General features: G+C 49.6%; 1 long non-coding RNA gene across 1 annotated transcript in view; it reads left to right on the forward strand.

The window, feature by feature from the left end:
• The first annotated feature begins 9,933 nt into the window (after positions 1-9,933).
• Positions 9,934-17,960, forward strand: part of LOC134736758 (uncharacterized) — a 33,202-nt gene continuing 25,175 nt past the window's right edge. The window contains exon 1 of the long non-coding RNA XR_010120986.1: positions 9,934-10,440. This is a non-coding gene — a long non-coding RNA (uncharacterized lncRNA). The remainder of the gene's footprint in view (positions 10,441-17,960) is intronic.

A 17,960-nucleotide genomic window follows, 5' to 3' on the forward strand; every position in this document is an offset into this window, starting at 1 on the left:
TTCTGCACTGCCCACAGAGGACGTCCTGAAGCCAAGGTCCCCAAGTCCTGGTGTTAAAGCAAGTCAGAACAACACTATGCTATGAAACCATTCACACATGCACATACATGCACCTGCGTACAAGATAGACGCAACACATGCATGCAACACACACAAGTGCACACAACACAGACACCCCCCCACACACACACGCAGGGTATCCAGTGTATGTGTGCTAAACATGGAGGAACAGGAAGGGCCCTGCCCACACTGTTAGGGTGGTGGGGCAGGAGCAGAGTGCGGGGTGTGGGCATGGCTTGGTCTGTCCTTGTAGTTACTTGTGGACTTAGAAGGCAGATCTGTTAGTTGGCTGTGTGTGTGTGTGTGGAAGCCGTCAGTTGGCTGTGGGTGTGTGTGTGGAAGGGGAAGTGGCCCCTGGAACACAGGCATGTGAAGAGGTGCTGCATGTTCCTGGAGGTGAGATGTCCCTCCCTGCTCAGTCCTCATCACATCCATGTGGTCTACCTCAGTCCCACCGTGTTGCCTGCGACACCCACCCATGCAAAAGCACAACGTGTGGTGTCATGTTCCGGGTTTGTGGAGGATATCCACTCCTCTGAGCTGCCTGCCCCCAGCTCCTCTCAGAGGCAGGCTGGCTTGTTATCGTTGGCCCATTTCACAGAGGAGAAAATCAAGGCTTGGAGAGCCTTGGGGAATTGTCCACGGTTGCACAGCAAGGAGTGACTTCTCCTGAACCCTCATTCTTCCCACACCCCACCCAGGCTCCGGCTGCCCTTTTCCTGGCCATAGCTCTGCTTGGCTTCCTGATCATATTTCCTCATGTCCACAACCCTCAGTGCCTCCCATTGGCCTAGAGTGAAACGCGAGTCCCTGCTTAGCAGTTCTGTGAGCCCTTTCCGTTGTCCCAGCTCCTGTCTCTCTCGGTGCCTTCCTGAGTGCACCGCCTGGTGCCAGCTCCCCACTCCTCAAATACGTGGGAATTGGTCTCTGCTCATACAATCCTCGCCCACAGTGACTGTTCAGGAGATATTGGTTGTAGAGGTTCAGAGGAATGGGAGTGGCGGAGACCTCTTCCTGGAAGTGGAGGGTGGAGGGATGAGGTGTCCTTGATGGGGGAACAAAAGGCATGAAGGGGTGTGCATGTGAGATGCAAGACTGCCGGGGGCTGCTAGAAAAGAGAGGGCAGGGGACATCTGGTGATGCCAACAGAAACCCGCAGAGTTCTGCCTGGGCAGCAGGTAGGAGCTGAGCTCGTCTTCACAGGGATGGAGGGACCTCGGGGACTTGTGGCACCCCGTAGGCCCTCTCGAAGCCGTCCTGGGTCTCCACTGCAGGGGCTGTTTCTGCGTGTTGCCATCACGTTCCCACCTGAAGACAATTTTTATCAACTTGGGAATGACGAGATTGTAATAATGACAGTAGCTAATGTTTAATGAGTGCTTACTGTTTGCTTGGCACTGACTGAGTGATTTACCTATATTTTCTGGTTTATCTTAACTGAGTACAACCGTGCACCGCATAATGATGCTTTGGTCAATGACGGACTGCATATACTATTGTGTCCCGTAAGATTAAAATACCATATTTTTACTGTGCCATTCCTATGTTTAGATATGTTTAGATACACACCCACTTACCATCATGTTATAGTCACCTACAGTACTCGGTACAGTAACATGCTGTACAGATTTGCAGCCTAGGAACAGCAGGCTGTCCCATATGGTAGGCTATACCACCTAGGCTTGTGTAAGAACACACTAGGATGTTCACACAATGACAAAATTGCCCAACAACGCCTCCTTTCTCAGAACGTATCCCTGTCATTGAGAGACATGTGGCTGAACTATTATTTTACCCTCTCAGGGACCTCTCCGGATTCACACATCGTTTCTCTCTGGGCGCCCATGGGAGTTACCCACCGGAAGTGCAGGGGGCGCCGTGGCTTGTCCTGCCTGCCGCCCAAGGTAGGGCTTCCCCTTGTCTGGTCTGTGGCTTTCACTTTAGTGCAGCCTCTGAAGTGGGTCTAGGGGTCAGGAGAGGGCGTGGCTTGTAAACAGTCGCATCTAACAGCTGAGAGCCACTGCTGAGTGAACAGGATCTTCCTCGGTCAGTGGTCAGAGCTATGTTCAGGACACATGTTTCAAAGCAATTACAGCCTGTTAAAGAAAGGGATGGAAAGAAATGAATAGACACTTCACCAAAGCAGATATACAGACAGACAACAGGCATGTGAAAAGGTGCTTACCATTACTAATCACTAGGGAAATGCAAATCAAATCCATGATAAGGTGCCACCATGCATCTATTGAAATAGCTGAAATTGGCCGGGCGTGGTGGTTCATGCCTGTAATCCCAGCACTTTGGGAGGCCAAGGCAGGTGGATCACATGAGGTCACGAGTTCGAGACCAGTCTGACCAACATGGTGAAACCCTATCTCTACGAAAAATACAAAATTAGCCGGGCATGTTGGCACATGCCTGTAATCCCAGCTACTTTGGAGGCTGAGGCAGTAGAACTGCTTGAACTCAGGAGACGGAGGTTGCCGTGAGCCAAGATCATGCCATTGCACTCCAGCCTGGGCAATGGCTGGAGTGAATTGCCCACTCCAACTAAAAAAGTGTTGGAGTGAACACTTTTTTAGTGAAAGTGTGAAACTCCAACTAAAAAAAAAAAATAAAATAAATAAAAGCTAAAATTAAAAAGACTGACAACACTAAGTGCTGGAGGGGAACTACCACACATTGCGGTGGGACGTAAAACGGTACGAGCATTTAGAAAACAGTCTGGCTGTTTCTTTTCACAAAGTTCAACTATACCTACCATATAACCAGCAATCCCACTCCTAGGTATTTATCCAAGAGAAATGAAATATCCTAGGTATTTATCCTAGGTATTTATCCAAGAGAAATATCCTAGGTATTTATCCAAGAGAAATGAAAACATATGTCTACATAAAACCTCGTACATGAGTGTTGATAGCAGCACTATTCATAACAGCTGAAAAATAAAAACAACCCAAATGTCCATCAACTAGTGAATCGATAAGCAGACTGTGGAACATCCATGCCATGGAATATTACTGAGCAACACAGGGAATGAATGCCTGATTTATTCAACAACATAGATTAAACTCAAGTCACAGAAGCCAGACCCAAAAGCCTACATATATGATTTCAATTATATGACAATCTGGAAAAAGCAAAACGATAGGGATGGACAAGAGATCAGTAGTTGCCAGGTCTTGGGGTGAGGGATGGATACTGACCAAAAGGGACATGGGGAAACCTTTGGAGGTGGTGGGAATACTCTTTAGCTTGATGTACATGAAAGTGTACATTTGTCAAAATTCATCACATTGCATACCCACAAAGGGTGAATTTAACTGCAAACAAATTATAGCAATAAATTTGGTTAAAAAATAATTCAGCCCAAAAGGATGCACCTCACCCCTTGATCACACCTTAGGCCATGCCATCCAACAGCCGTCTTTGGCACAAATACCCTGGACAGCGGGAGGCTGCAGGTGAGAGCCGGGAAGGAAATGATTGCCCCACGGAGAAGCCTGGTTTAAAGGCTGCGACACGGGGCCTAGCTCCACCTCCCTGGTTCTCTGCCCCACGGAGAAGCCTGGTTTAAAGGCTGCGACCCTGGGCCTAGCTCCACCTCCCTGGTTCTCTGCCCCACGGAGAAGCCTGGTTTAAAGGCTGCGACCCTGGGCCTAGCTCCGCCTGCCTGGCTCTCCAGGAAATGGCTTTGTCTTCTGGATTTGCTTAGAGGGGCCTTAGGCAGTACCATCTCTGAGGAGGGATTCTGCTGGGACCTTTCAAGGCCAGGTTCCAGAAGCATGGAGCCTACAGAAGGGCTTCCAGCCTCAGCCCTGCAGGTCCATTCCTGGCTCCTGGCCGGTTCTGAGCCACCTGGCAGGAAATTCCTGGGGCAAGGCCACGCCTGGGCTGCAGCCCCTCGTGGTTCCAGCCAAGGCCACCTGGGGGGCTGCAGTTGCTCAGCAGCGGAGCCACCCCTCCCACCTCATGGCTTATCTGGAGCTGAGTGTCAGGGAATTCGGAACGTACCGCTGAGAGTGGCCCTGACAGATAGGAGGTGTCAGAGGCACCTGGCAGCTGTGCCCTGGCCAGACCCAGGTCCTTAGACCCTGGGGTCCTTTCAAGTATCTGAGGCCTGGCAAAGGAGCATGGGACTGGGGTGCAGGAGGGTCAGAGGTCAGGAGGGGAAAGGTGGTGACAGGGAGACTCTTTCATGTAGAGAAGAGTTGCTGCTGGCCAACCAGGGAGGCATGGGCAGAGGCTGACCAGCCGCTTCCTCACACAGCCCCCCATGGCTGGCCTGGCCCTGAAGGGGCCTGTGGGGCTGGCCAGAGCCTTTTCCCAGGTGACAATGACCAAGTTTGGGGTTTCTGGAATTCTGGAATGTGAATGGTCCCTCCCTGTGTCAGCTCCAGTTGTGGGGGTCTGTGGTCCTCATGTCACTTGGACTCACGTCCCTGAGTCTCCGTGTCCTTGTTGTTCCCCTCATGAGGCTGGGGGCTAGGTGAGGTGGGAGAGGAGCTGGCAGGCCTGGCGCATGGTACAAGTGAGGAACCACGGCCCCCTTGCTTCTTGCTGTGGGGGGGGTGGTCCGGTCAGCCAGATCCTGGAAGCTGTGACCTCATCCCCTCACCCCGCCTCAAGGGGAGTTTGAGGAGAAGGTGCTTGGATGAGAGAGGCGGGGTGCCCAGCTCTGCCTCTCAGACCCTGCTCCCCGGGACAGTGGACCTCACAAGTACCTCCACAAGAGGGGCAGTGGTTAGGTGACAGGGACATGCCCAGTGCAGGGGAAAGGCCAGAGTGGATGCATCTCCTCGAACAGGTGACAATGAGCACATGGCAGTCCCTTTCCTCCTGCTCCCAGCACACTCGCCTGCTCCACTCCGTAGACAACTACAGAGGGCGTGAGCACAGGTGCGCCCCTCGAGTGTGGAGTGGAGGCCTGTGGGGGAAGGGAAGGTTCCTGGTGGGGAAGGATGGGAGGAAGGGAAAAGGGGGCCAGAGAGGGTTGCAGCAGAGCAGGCCTTGCCTCTGGGCCGAGCAGGGACAGCCAAGCACGCACACATGCTCCGTGGAGACCTTGCCCACGTCTAACTGCTGAGTCAGCTGTTTCTTTGAACCAGCCTTCAGGTAGGAACATTTCAGTCATCGGATGCCATGAAGCAGTTCTGGTGGCCTCTCTGGGCTGGAGCTAGACTTCAGGAAAGAGCACAGGTCAGCATCTCTGAGCCTCTGCGAGGTCCTGTGCCACTGGCCCTGTAGGCCACACCCTCTCCAATCCCCACAGTGCCAGTCAGAGTGCACCAGGCTTGTCCCTTGGGCCAGGATCTGACATGGCCACCGATGGTGGGGAATGGGCAGGACTCCAGCCAGGCCTCCAGAGCCCACGAACCACTTGGCGTCCCTGACCAGATTGCTCCCCATGTGAGGATGGTGGTAGCTTATCCTGGGGTGCCTTAGTGGAGACTGGCAGATGTGTTGGCTTTGGAAGCAGACCTGCACTATGCCGCAGTGAGCACCTGAGCCCCTGCCTTGCCTAGGAGGAGAGGCCCACCTCACGCCTAGATTTGTAGATGCATAGGCTATGTCTATTCCTGTCGCAGTGTGGCCACAGATGAGGACCCTGAGGGTAGAGGGGAGGCCAGAGGGGTCAGTGACTCACTCAAGGTAAGACCCAGGACTCCAGCCCCCTGCGAGCCCTGAAGTCCGATGTTAGTCCCTGCCCCGAAGCAGATACCTAAGGCATCCGCCCCAACCCATGGTCTCCGGGGCCACATACACGCTTCAACGGCTGTGTATTTTCACTCCTGCAACCATCTTTTAAAAATTAAATATTTTTGAGTTGGCAATAGTTGTATATTAGTACAAAATTTAAAATGAACCAAAAAGCATCTGGTAAAACTCCTGCGTCTAGTGACTCTTCCCTGGAGACAACCAGCGGGGTCATTTTCTTGAGTATCTTTCGAGAGATATTTTTGCTCAGTCAGGCAAACACATTTATCGACTCCTTTTACCACTTTTAACCTGAATGGCAGCATACTATGCATAATGATTTGTTCCTTTCTTTTCTTTTGACTTAACATGTTATAGAGCTCATTCCTTACGCATATAGAGCTACCTCTTTTGTGTTAATGGTGGCATGGTATTTCATCATCGGAGTCAATACTGCTGTTTGCACAACTCTAGGCAGTACCTTTCACATAGTATTCAACGAGGCCCTGGATAGATGCACTATATTTAACCAGCTCTCTATTAAAAAAATTTTACTGTGGTAAAACACACACAGCATAAAATTTACCATACCGTATTAGTCCATTTTCGCATTGCTATGAAGAAATACCTGAGACTGGGTAACTTACAAAGAAAAGAGGTTTAATTGGATTCTGGTTCTGCAGGATGTACAGGAAGCATGGCTGGGGAGACCTCAGGAAACTTACAATCATGGCAGAATGTAAAGAGGAAGGAGGCACATCTTACGTGGCTGGAGCAGGAGGAAGAGAGTGAAGGGGGAGGTGTCACACACTTTTAAACAACCAGGTCTTGTGAGAACTCACTGTCACAAGAACAGCAAGGGGGAAATCTACCCCCGTGATCCAGTCACCTTCCACCAGGACCCTCCTCAAACACTGGGGATTAAAATTTGACATGAGATTTGGGTGGGGACACAAGTCCAAACCATATCACATATCAACCATTTTTAGGTGTGCAGTTCAGTGATATTAAGTACATTCCCACTGTTGTGCAACCATCACCACTATTCATCCACAGAACTGTCATCTTATAAAACCAAAACTCTGTACGCCTTAAATACTAACTCCCCATACCGCTCTTCCCTTTCCCAGCCCCTGGCAACCACCATTCTTTCTGTCTCTATGATGTTGACTCCTCCAGTTATCACATCCAAGCGGAATCACACAGCCCTTTCTTATTTCACTTAACATTATGTCTTCAGGGTTCATGCCTCCTGCAGTATGCCTCAGACTTTTGTTCCTTTTGAAGGCTGCGTAACATTCATTGTATTTACCATGTTGTTTATTCATTCATTCATCTATGCATGCTCAGCTTGCTTCCACATTTTAGCTTTGTGAATAATGTTTCTATGAACATTGGTGTACAAATTTCTCTTTGAGATGCTGCTTTCAATTCTTTCTGCTATGTACCCAGAAGTGAAACTGTTAGATCATATTGTAATTCAATTTTTAACTTTCAGAGGAACTGCTGTACTATTTTCCACACAGCGGCAACATCTTAAATTCCCAACATCACAGGAATTCCAATTTCTTCGTGTCCTTGCCAACACTTGCTATTGTCTGTTTTTTTTTTTAGATAGTAGCCATCATAATGGGCAAGCAGTGGTGTCTCATAGTTTTGCTTTGCATTTCCCTGATGATCAGTGAGTTCAGCATCTTTTCCTGTGTTTGTCGGCCATCTTCTTTGGGGAAACATCTATTCAGGTCCTTTGCCCATTTTCAAACTGGGTTTTGTTGTTTGTTGTTGTTGTTGAGTTTTAGGAGTTCTCCATATCCTGGATATTAATCTCATATCAGATATATTATTCACAAAATTTTCTTCCATTCTGTGACTTGTCTCTTTACTCCAACCAGTTCCCTATGAATGGACATTTAGCCTGTATGCCAGTCAGCCCCGGCTGCTGTAACAAATATTACCAACTGCAGGGCTTAAACAACAGACGTTTATTTTCCCACAGTTCTGGAGGTTGGAAGTCCAAGATCAAGGTGCCATCAGAGCTGTTTCCTGGTGAGAGCTCTCTTCCTGGCTCACAGGTGGCTGCCTTCTTGCTGTATCCGCAAAGGCAGAGAGGGAACACTCTGGTGTCTCTCCCTATTTTTTTTTTTTTTTTTTTGAGACAGAGTCTGGCTCTGTCACCAGGCTGGACTGTAGTGGTGCGATCTTGGCTCACTGCAACCTCTGCCTCCCAGGTTCAAGCGATTCTCCTGCCTCAGTCTCCCAAGTAGCTGGGACTACAGGTGTGCACCACCACACCCAGCTAATTTTTGTTAGTAGAGATGGGGTTTCACCATGTTGGCCAGGATGGTCTCGATCTCTTGACCTTGTGATCTGCCCATCTAGGCCTCCCAAAGTGCTGGGATTACAGGTGCAAGCCACCGCACCCAGCATCTCTCCCTGTTTTTAAGAGGACACCAGCCCTAGAGAATCAGGGCCACCTCCTTCTGACCTCATCTAACCCTGATTGCCTCCTAATGGCCCTTTCTCCAAATACTGTCACGCTGCAGGATTCAGGCTTCAACATATGGATTTAGAGAGGACACGATTCAGTGCATAGCAACTTGTTGCCATATTTGGCTATTGTCAAATAAAAACAATACGGAGGGCTAGGTGACCTGCACATTCAGCCCCTTAGAACCAGAAGCTTGAGCAGCCCAGAGGCCGGTGCAGACCCTGCTTGCCTGGTGCTTAGCTGTGACCTCTGCTTGACATGCTTGCACAAAACCGTGTAACTTTGTCTAATTAAGAGCCGCAGATGAAGTGCACCTTGGATGTGTTTCTTATTATTTCTGATGAATGGTTGGCCTCTCCAGAAATCACCCCCCAGATTACTGGGCCTCAAACCTCACTTGTTGCAGCTGATAGGGAGATGACGTTTTCACGACCATGTTAAATGAAACTGTAAGCTTGACCTTATTAGCTGCCTCTTCTTAATTAGCTGCTTACGCAAGCATTCGTTCCCCCCGTAGATACAAATCAACAATTTCCAAGCCATCTTTGAACCAACCCACTCTTCTGTCACCTTGCCAATTCCCTAGCTCCAGGGTTAATAAACTTCACATATGCTCAAGAGCAATTGTGTTAAGAAATGTTCCTTCCACGCAATTACCAGCAAAGTGCAGCATCAGCAGCCATTCATCACCTCAAACATGTGCAAGTTTACTGCAGGATACATTCCTAGGAGTGTGTGTCACGGAGGATGGCTTGGCAGCTAGAATTCTGTGTGCTCTCCTCTCTGTTCCTTCAAAGGCTGGAAGGTGAGCCACTGCTTTTCCCGCTTCCCTTGCCGCTAGAGTTCTAAATGTGAAATGGGTTATGCCCGGCGGTAAATGTTTAACAACCAGCTCTCAAAAAAAAAAAAGCAACCTGGCTGTTAGTGCTTGCTGATTTCCATGGTGTAAATATATCCACTGTGGTCAATTTCAATCTTGCTATCCCATGGTGTCCCTGGATCTGGAACTGGAATTGCTGTGCACCGTTGGCTGTCACTAGGCTGAGCCAGCTCCAGCACAGCCACAGTCCTGCCAATTCTTCGCACACCACATGATTCAGAGGCCAAGACTCTCCTCCTGCTGCTTTTGGCCGTTTCTGCTGGCGAGCGAAGCTGTGGTGGTTGTTTTTCCTGAGGCAGCGTTCCAGGGTCCATGCAGTCCCTTTGCGGGGTCAAGAGGCAGGTATGGTACCGCACTGGTAGCCTCCCGCCCCCCACTGGCTGAGTGGAGCCAGGCTAGCAGAGCCCAGCCGGCTGGTCCCCAGGCCTTTTTCTGGGCACCACACCAGTAGGCCCAGCCCATGCCTCTCAATAAAATGGTAAGCCCCTAATTTCCTGTCTAAACCCCTTTTTGCTTAAAATTGTGAGATTGGTTTCTGTTTCCTGTAACTAAACCCTGGCTGATGTAAAGTGGAACCTGAAACTGCATTTTTTTTTTTTTTTTTAAGCAGATGTACGTTTTCCTTAGGCTTGTCTCCTAATCTGTCTGTGCAGAAGGATTTTAATGCGTTGTGAGGCCTGGGAGGGCAGTAATGAGTAAATTGGCACTCATTGAGCTTTGTAAATCTGAGAACTCTGGAGACAAAGCATCTGAGTGAGCTGAGAAGGGTGAGACCCACTTCTAGGGTGTGTGAGGCCCTATCTTCTTAGAGCTCCTTCTAGAGTTTGTGAGGCCCTGTCCTCTTAGCACTCCTTCTCCCAGGCCCCAGCAAGGCTGTCTGTGTTCACCAGGCAGAGGCTAGGCTGTAGGATGCTGGTGTTAGTTAGGGAGAAACTGGATTTTCTTAGATCCACAGAATCAGACACAAGTCATGAGACTATGTCATTTAATTTGCAACTCCAAATGCTTTTGAGGCTGAGTTAACTGTGGGACGTCTCTTTGGATTTACTCTCAGGCAGGGCTCCTCTCTGGGGAGCAAACTACTCCTGAGGTGAGGTGGGGGAGGACAGATGTGTACCAGTGATCCCAGCAGCCTAGGGAGGAGGCCCGACTTGCAGAGGCATTCTTTCAGCTAATTAAAGAGCACCCTCTTTGATAAAGGCAGTTACCTCTTGGGAAAGGAGCTTGTTAGCAGCTCTCAGAACCTGCGTGTGAATGAATTTCCAGGTTCTTTCCAAGCTGAGAGCAGGTACTGCGAGGACGAGGCACGGCCTGGGTAAGTCTGACAGCCAGAACTGTGGGGACTAGACCCATCCACGGTCACTTATAAGAGGGGCTAGTTGGGACTGTGCCCTGAGAAGTGGGAGCTGAGCCCTGCAGAACCAGCTTCTAGGCTCTGTCCCCTCCTGCTGGCCCGTGGATAAGCCTCTCACCTCTCTGGGCCCCCTGTTTTCTCATCTGTCAAATGGGGATTATATTACCTAGCCTCATAATGTTCTCCTGCGGTGGGTAAAATGGAATCTTCAAAGCGCTAGGGAAATAGAAAGTGAGGGTGGGGTGGTGGGAGTTGTGTGCCTCGGTTCAGGCAACGAGGCAACGCACCGTCACTGAAATGACAATAATAAAATCTGCTAAGTCAGAATACTGGTTTTTTTGTTGTTATTGTTTGTTTTTTTAATCACCAGGCATGACTAAATACTCCTGCCAGGGAAAATATTTTGTTGATCTAAATTCTAAACAATTGTAAGGGTTTGTATATATATATATATATGTACTACAAATCAACATTATTTTATTTATTATCCTTTAATAAGCTTTGTATTCTACGTGAAAGTAAATTTCAGAACTCCCAGGTGTAAAGTTGGTCCAGAAATGTGCTTTTCAATAGTAAGTTGTGAGGAATCTGAAACCACTTTGGACATAATTCGTGTCTCCAGCGCCCCAGGGTGCTGTGAATTCCTACATTTAAACAGCAGATTTGACAAAGCAACAGTAGCACAGTGATTAAGAGGAAGATTCAGAACTTAAGTTACTTCAATTCTGTCATTCTATGTGACCATTGAAGTCTTGTTTGTATTTAACATTTAAAACAGTATAAGAGGCCAGGAGTGGTGGCTCATGCCTGCCTGTAATCCCAGCACTTTGGACGGCCGAAGTGGGCAGATCACGAGGTCAGGAGTTCAAGACCAGCCAGACCAACATGGTGAAACCCTGTCTCTACTAAAAATACAAAAAATTAGCCAGGCCTGGTGGCAGCCACCTGTAATCCCAGCTACTTGGGAGTCTGAGGCAGGAGAATCCCGTGAACCTAGGAGGCAAAGGTTGCAGTGAGCCGAGATCGCGCCACTGCACTCCAGCCTGGGTGACAGTGCAAGACTCAGTCTCAAAAACAAACAAACAAACCCAAAAAACAGTACAAGAGCACGAACTGCAAGGTGAGGGGACATTTTAGTTCATATATGAAATATTTTACTACACTGGTGTGATATATTTAAAATGGGAAACATGTTCTTTTTAAATTATTAATTTAAAACTAAGGAACGAATCAAGAAAATTAAATATTAGAGAAAATATAGTAGTTGCCCAAGTTTTATCTTTTGCAGATGTTTTGGCTCATTTGCTGAAATATAATTGATATACCATAAAATTCACTGTTTTAAAGTACACAGTTCAGTGTTTGTTTTTTATTTTTCCTTTAACCGTACTCACAAGCTTGTGCAGCTGTCACTGCTGTCTAATTCTAGAATATCTTCGTCACCTGAAAAATAAACTCCATACCATGAGCAGTCACTCTTCGCTTCCCTCAGCCCTGGGCAGCCACTAATCTATGTCTTCATGGATTTGCCTATCCTCATAATAGAAGTGAAATCATATACTAGGTGACTTCTGCATTTGGTTTCTTTCCCTTAGCATAATGTTTTCAAGGTTCTTCCACATTGTAGCATGTCAGAATTCCCTGCCTTTTGCTTTCCTTCCTGAATAATGTTCCCTTGTATGGCTAGACTAGATTTTCTTCTCCATTCATCAGCTGCTAGGTATTTGGGTTATTTTCACCTTTTGGTCATTGTGAATCATGCTCCCGTGAAGATTCATATAGAAGATTTTGTGTGAATGGATATTTTCATTTTTCCTGGGTATAGACCTAGGAGTGGAGTTGCTGGTCATGTGGAAACTATGTTTAACGTTTTGAGCAACCACCAAGGGATTTGTCCTTTTGTGAGTGTATATCCAGTCCCAGCAATTTCTCCACATCCTCACGAACACTTAGCTGCCCTTTAAAAATTATAGTCATTCTAGTAGGTGTGAAATGGTGTCTCAATGCGGTTCCTTTTTTTTTTTTTTTTTTCAGAGACAGAGTTCTGCTCTGTCACCCAGGCTGGTGTGCAGTGGTGCAATCTTGGCTCATTGCAATCCCCCCACTCCCAGGTTCAAGCGATTCTCCTGGCTCAACCTCCTAAGTAGCTTGGACTACAGGCACCTGCCACCACATTCAACTAATTTTTTTGTATTTTTAGTAGAGATGGGCTCGCGCCGTGTTGGCCAGGCTGGTCTCGGACTCCTGACCTCAAGTGATCTGCCCGCCTCGGCCTCCCAAAGTGCTGGGATTACAGGCGTGAACCACTGCACCCAGCCTCACTGTGGTTTTGATTTGCCTTTCCAATGACTTTTGGTGTGATTATTGGCCATTTTTGTATGTCTTCTTTGGAGAAATGTCTATTCAATTCCTTCGGTCATTTTTGAATTGGGTTATTTTGTCTTTTTATTACTGAGTTTTAAGAATTCTTTATACATCCTAGAAAGAACTCTTCATCAGATACATTATTTCCAAGTATTTTACCTCATTATTTGTATTGTTCTTTCACTTTCTTGATGGTTCGCTTTCTTTCGTTGCTGATGGTATCTAATCTAAAGAAACCATTGCATAATCCAAGGTCAAGGAGATTGACGTCTGTTCGCTTCTGAGATGGTTTTAAGTTTTAGCTCTTACATTTAAGTCTTTGATCCATTTTGAGTAAATTTTGTAATGTCGTGTGAGATAGTAGTCCAAATTCATCCTTTTGTTTCAGCACCATTTCTTGAAAAGATGATTCTTCCCCCATCAACTTATCTTGACACCCTTCTTGCAAATCAATTGACCATAGATGTAGCTACTTGAAGTTTTATTTCTGTTTTCCCTCAACTTCTGATTTTCAAAAATTTAAGTGGCAGGCCTTTGTTCTTCCCTCTTGTTACAGTTCGACATTCCTTCCTAAAAAGTCACCCTAAACTTTGTGACTGGTCCCAAGTGTCCTCCTCACGTCCCCAGCACTTAGCTGGGGCAATTGGCCTGGGGGCCTTGGTTCTCCTCCATGTGCCCCTCCAGCAGGCTGGCTCGGGCTTCTCACGGGGACCTGAGTTCCAGAGGGACAAGAGCGGAAGCTGGAAGGCCCCTTGGGGCCTTACTTGGAGTCACATGGTGTCTCTTGTGCCACTGTCTATTAGTCACAGCAAGTTGCAAGGCTTGGCCAGATTAGAGGGGTGGGGAACTAGCCTGTGCCTCTTGATGGGAGAAGCTGGAACGAATCTGCAAAGAGTCTCTGACGTTTTAATTCACTGCAATCTCTGAACATGCCAGAGTATTTCCTAAGAACAGGAGAATTTTCCTGGATAGTCACACATGGTTGTAAAGTAAGCATCTTCAGAGAAGAGGACATTTAACAGAGGCCTGAATGAAGAGAGGGAATGAGACATGGGCAAGAGTGTTAATAGCAAGAGGAAGAGCACGTGCAAAGGTCCTGGGGCAGAAAAGGACTTGAGGTGTTTGAGGAGCAGCACAGAGACCCACGCAATGGGAGTGAAGGTGGGGCTGTTGTGAACATCAGATGGGATAAAATATGTAAAAGGGCTGTATTATGGAATAGTGAGGGGAACTATTTCTCTTCATTCTGATTCTCTGAAGATATTTTCAGAGGGTGGGAGAGGACAGAAAAGGAGATATCTTCCATAAGAACGCCCAGCTAGGTCAGGGCCAGGATGGCCCTTGGTGATACATGTCCCCCCGAGTGTCTCGGTGCTACCGGCTTTTGCTGCCCAAAGCTGGTGCTACCTCAGGAACCTCTGCCAGCCCTCCCAGGTGGGCTGAGCACCTGCCTCAGAGCCCCTCCTTCCCAGCTGCCCTGTCCCAGCTTGGTGGCCTTGCCATGGGCTGCCGCCAGCTGACTCCCCTGGCCCCCTGGTGTTCAGGGTCCCGGGTTCCAGTGACTTTTAAGTGGCAACAGAGTTCAAAGGTGTCAACACTGTGAGGTGCAGGGCTTGTCCAGAGGCTGCTCTAGGACCTGGGATCTGTTTAGGTCAGAGAGCACTTAGCCAGGGCACTTAGCGAGCCACATCAGCCTACCCAGCGAGCCGCAGGTGGAGGGGGGCCTGGCCACTTTTGGTTTTTGAGCTTTTCAGTATATGAAAAAAGAAAGCTGGAGACAGACAAAACAGGATGACAAGCATTGAGGTGCACATTTAACTAACTGATAGTGCTTTAATGAAAATACAGGAGGAGAACACTTGTGCTATTCACAAAATATCGAAAACCTTATTTCCAAGTGCACCCCAAGTTACAGGTCCCTGGCGAGCAGCAGCTTCTTTCAGTCCCACCTGGAAGGTCTGGGTGACTCTGGTCACCCAGGATGTCCTCAACCAGACCACGTCTGGTCCACCAGGGTCCTTGGTGGCTGGGGGCTCCATTCCCACATGGTAAGGGAGGCTGCTCTGCAGGGGGAGGCTCAGGGGTCCAGGGGTCCGGGCAGGGGCTGCCCGCCACTCTCGCTCCCTGACCACCCCTGTACACTGTGAGCAAGGTCTCATTCTCCCTCTTTCCTCTTCCTCTGTCGCTAAGCGCCCCACTCCACCCCCCGCCATTTATTTCTTTTCTCTCTCTCTGTGTCTCTTGCCCAGGCCTCTCTCTCTTTCTCTGTGTCTGTCTCTCTCTGCTCTCTTCCCTGGGCCTCTCTCTCTCTCTCTGTGTGTCTGTCTCTCTCTGCTCTCTTCCCTGGGCCTCTCTCTCTCTCTGTGTGTGTCTGTCTCTCTCTGCTCTCTTCCCTGGGCCTCTCTCTCTTTCTCTGTGTCTGTCTCTCTCTGTTCTCTTCCCTGGGCCTCTCTCTCTCTGTGTGTGTGTCTGTCTCTCTCTGCTCTCTTTCTGTCTCTGTCTCTTTCCTCTCTCTGTGTCTCTGTGTCTTCTGTTTCTTTCTTTCTGTTTCTCTCCCAGCCCTTTCTCCCTCTCTTTCATCCCTGACACTAAAGCAGAACCGTCATGGGCCGTACACCCCAGCCTCTGGATGGGAAAAGCTGCTTTGGGAAGTCCTGGGCTTGGGAAGGAGCAGCAGGTCGCTGGCGGCCTGGGGACTTCCTTCTCTCCACGCAGCCCTCTCCCAGCTGGAGGGCCCAGCCTTCCCAGCTTGCGGAGTCCCTGCTGCGTGTGGTTTCTGGCTTCGCTGCGTCCAGGGCGGTGTTGTCTTGTGTCTCAGCAGGACCCGCACAGCTGGAGTGAGGCAGCCATGCCGCGGGCAGGGCCGTGGGGCGTCTCGGGGCTGCTGGCGCCCTGGTGAGGGGAGGACTCCCTGGAGACGCTTCTCCTTCCTCGGCCTCCTTCTGTGCCCTTCTCTAGCCAGTTGCTGCTTTCCCCAGACGCTGGGGAATGAAGATGTTCTTGGACAGCAGGATCTGTCCTGTCACTGGGCTGAGGCCAGGCCCCTTCAGGGCTGCGGCACCCGGACGTGCGAGGGTGTCATTGTCCCAGCCACCCGAGCGAAATGGCATGGCTGTAAGGCGCGCCCAGCCTGGCTCAGCTGCACAAATGTGGTGTTTAAATATTTATTTTTAGTGGCTGCTGGTTTAATAACAGCCTTCATTTTGGTGGGGGCAACCCTGAAAAGTAAAAATAAATCAGACCTTCACCTTGTCAGTAAATCCTCCTGGCCCCTGCTGGGTGGACTCTGGGCCCGGTGCCCCAGTGTCCAGGGTGAGCGGGGAGGCCCGTGATTTGGGGGGCCACGCTGGGAGCCAGGCCAGCCTGCAACCACAGCTCCTCACGGAGACGCCCGAAGCCATCTTTTCCCCGACTCCCTGCCTGGCCCTCACAGCCTCCCACCTGGCCCAGCTCACCGGCCTCACGCTGGGCTCATCAGCGGCTGCCAGGCACGGCGGCCGGGACAGAGGACCTGGGTCTGGCATGGGCACCTGCTGACCCCTGCTCAGGTCAGGAGGCCCCGGGTGCTCTGAGATGCACATGTGACTCCATCAGCCAGATGGAATCTGACGCTTTCAAGCTCCGTCTGCACCTCCTGCTGGCCTCGGCTCTCAGGCTACATCTGCTGGTCACCCTCTGCTTGCCCCCACCTGAGCTGGCCCTGGAGTGAGGGGTGAGCAAGTCCCCCGTGGTAGTGTTGAGGACGTGGTAGTGTTGAGGATGTGGTAGATCTGAGGCCATGCTTTGGCTTGGATTTGAGACTGTTGGGTGCTGGAATTCTTGCCCTACAGCCGAACGGGAGGCTGGCCCTGGAGGGTCTTGGGGGCCACTTCCCCAGGCCCCCAACCAAACTTTCTTCTGTCCTGCCTGATATGGGGCCTGGCATCCCTCTGGAGAAGGGCTTTTCATGGGTCAAGGCTGTGCCTGTCAGAGGAGCCTGGGTGAAGCAGGCCTGCCTGGACCGAGTAACCCCTGAGGACAGGGAACAGCCACCACCTGTCAGGCTTCTGCCGCGGACACATGAGTGACAGCTGGCCCGGACAGAGGCCCTGACCCCAGTTTTCAGATGTGAAACCTGGCTCAGAGAGGCCAAGTCCCTTTCCTCAGGTCAGAGCTTGTAGAGGAGTGTGGCTCACACCGAGCAGCCCATGCGTTCAATCCTCTTCCAGGCCATCTCCTCGTTAAGTCACTTAATGGCTATAGACACATCAAAGTTGATTGTTTTATCACAGTGATTCTCAAACTCAAATAATGGAGGACAACCTTTCCACCCTCATTTTAGGGGGAAAGATTCTCTTGGTCCCCTAGTGTTGGTTTAAATGATTTTTATTATACTGCTACTTAAGTACATAAACACCTGCAAGCAGGCATAACCCTCTTATGCTTACAGCTGTGATAGAATCATACCACCAAGAGCCATTTGCAAGTTAAATACAAACAGCGTGAAAAGAGGAATGGCATTTAAATGAACAGAATTAGGCCAGGCACCGTGGCTCACACCTGTAATCCCAGCATTTTGGGAGGTCGAGGTGGGCAGATTACCTGAGGTCAGGAGTTCAAGACCAGGCCTGGCCAACATGGTGAAACCCCATCTCTACTAAAAATACAAAAATTAGCCTGGCGTTGTGGCATGTGCCTGTAATCCCAGCTGCTTGGGAGGCTGAGGCAGGAGGATCACTTGAACCAGGGAGGCAGAGGTTGCAGCAAGCCAAGATTGTGCCACTGCACTCCAGCCTGGGTGACAGAGTGAGACTCTGTCTCAAAACAAATGAACAAACAAAAAAACAAAAAAACACACAAATGAGGCCGGGCACAGTGGCTCAGGCCTGTAATCCCAGCACTTTGGGAGGCTGAGGCAGGTGGATCACCCGAGGTCAGGAGTTTGAGACCAGCCTGACCAATATGGTGAAACCCTGTCACTACTAAAAATACGAAAAAATTAGCTGGGTGTGGTGGCATACACCTGTAGTGCCAGCAACTCAGGAGGCTGAGACAGGAGAACTGCTTGAATCTGGGAGGCAGAGGCTGCAGTGAGCCAAGATCACGTCACTGCACTCCAGCCTGGGTGACAGAGTGGG

This window comes from Symphalangus syndactylus, chromosome 5 (genome assembly GCF_028878055.3).
Source record: "Symphalangus syndactylus isolate Jambi chromosome 5, NHGRI_mSymSyn1-v2.1_pri, whole genome shotgun sequence".
Classification (NCBI taxonomy): Eukaryota; Metazoa; Chordata; class Mammalia; order Primates; family Hylobatidae; genus Symphalangus; species Symphalangus syndactylus.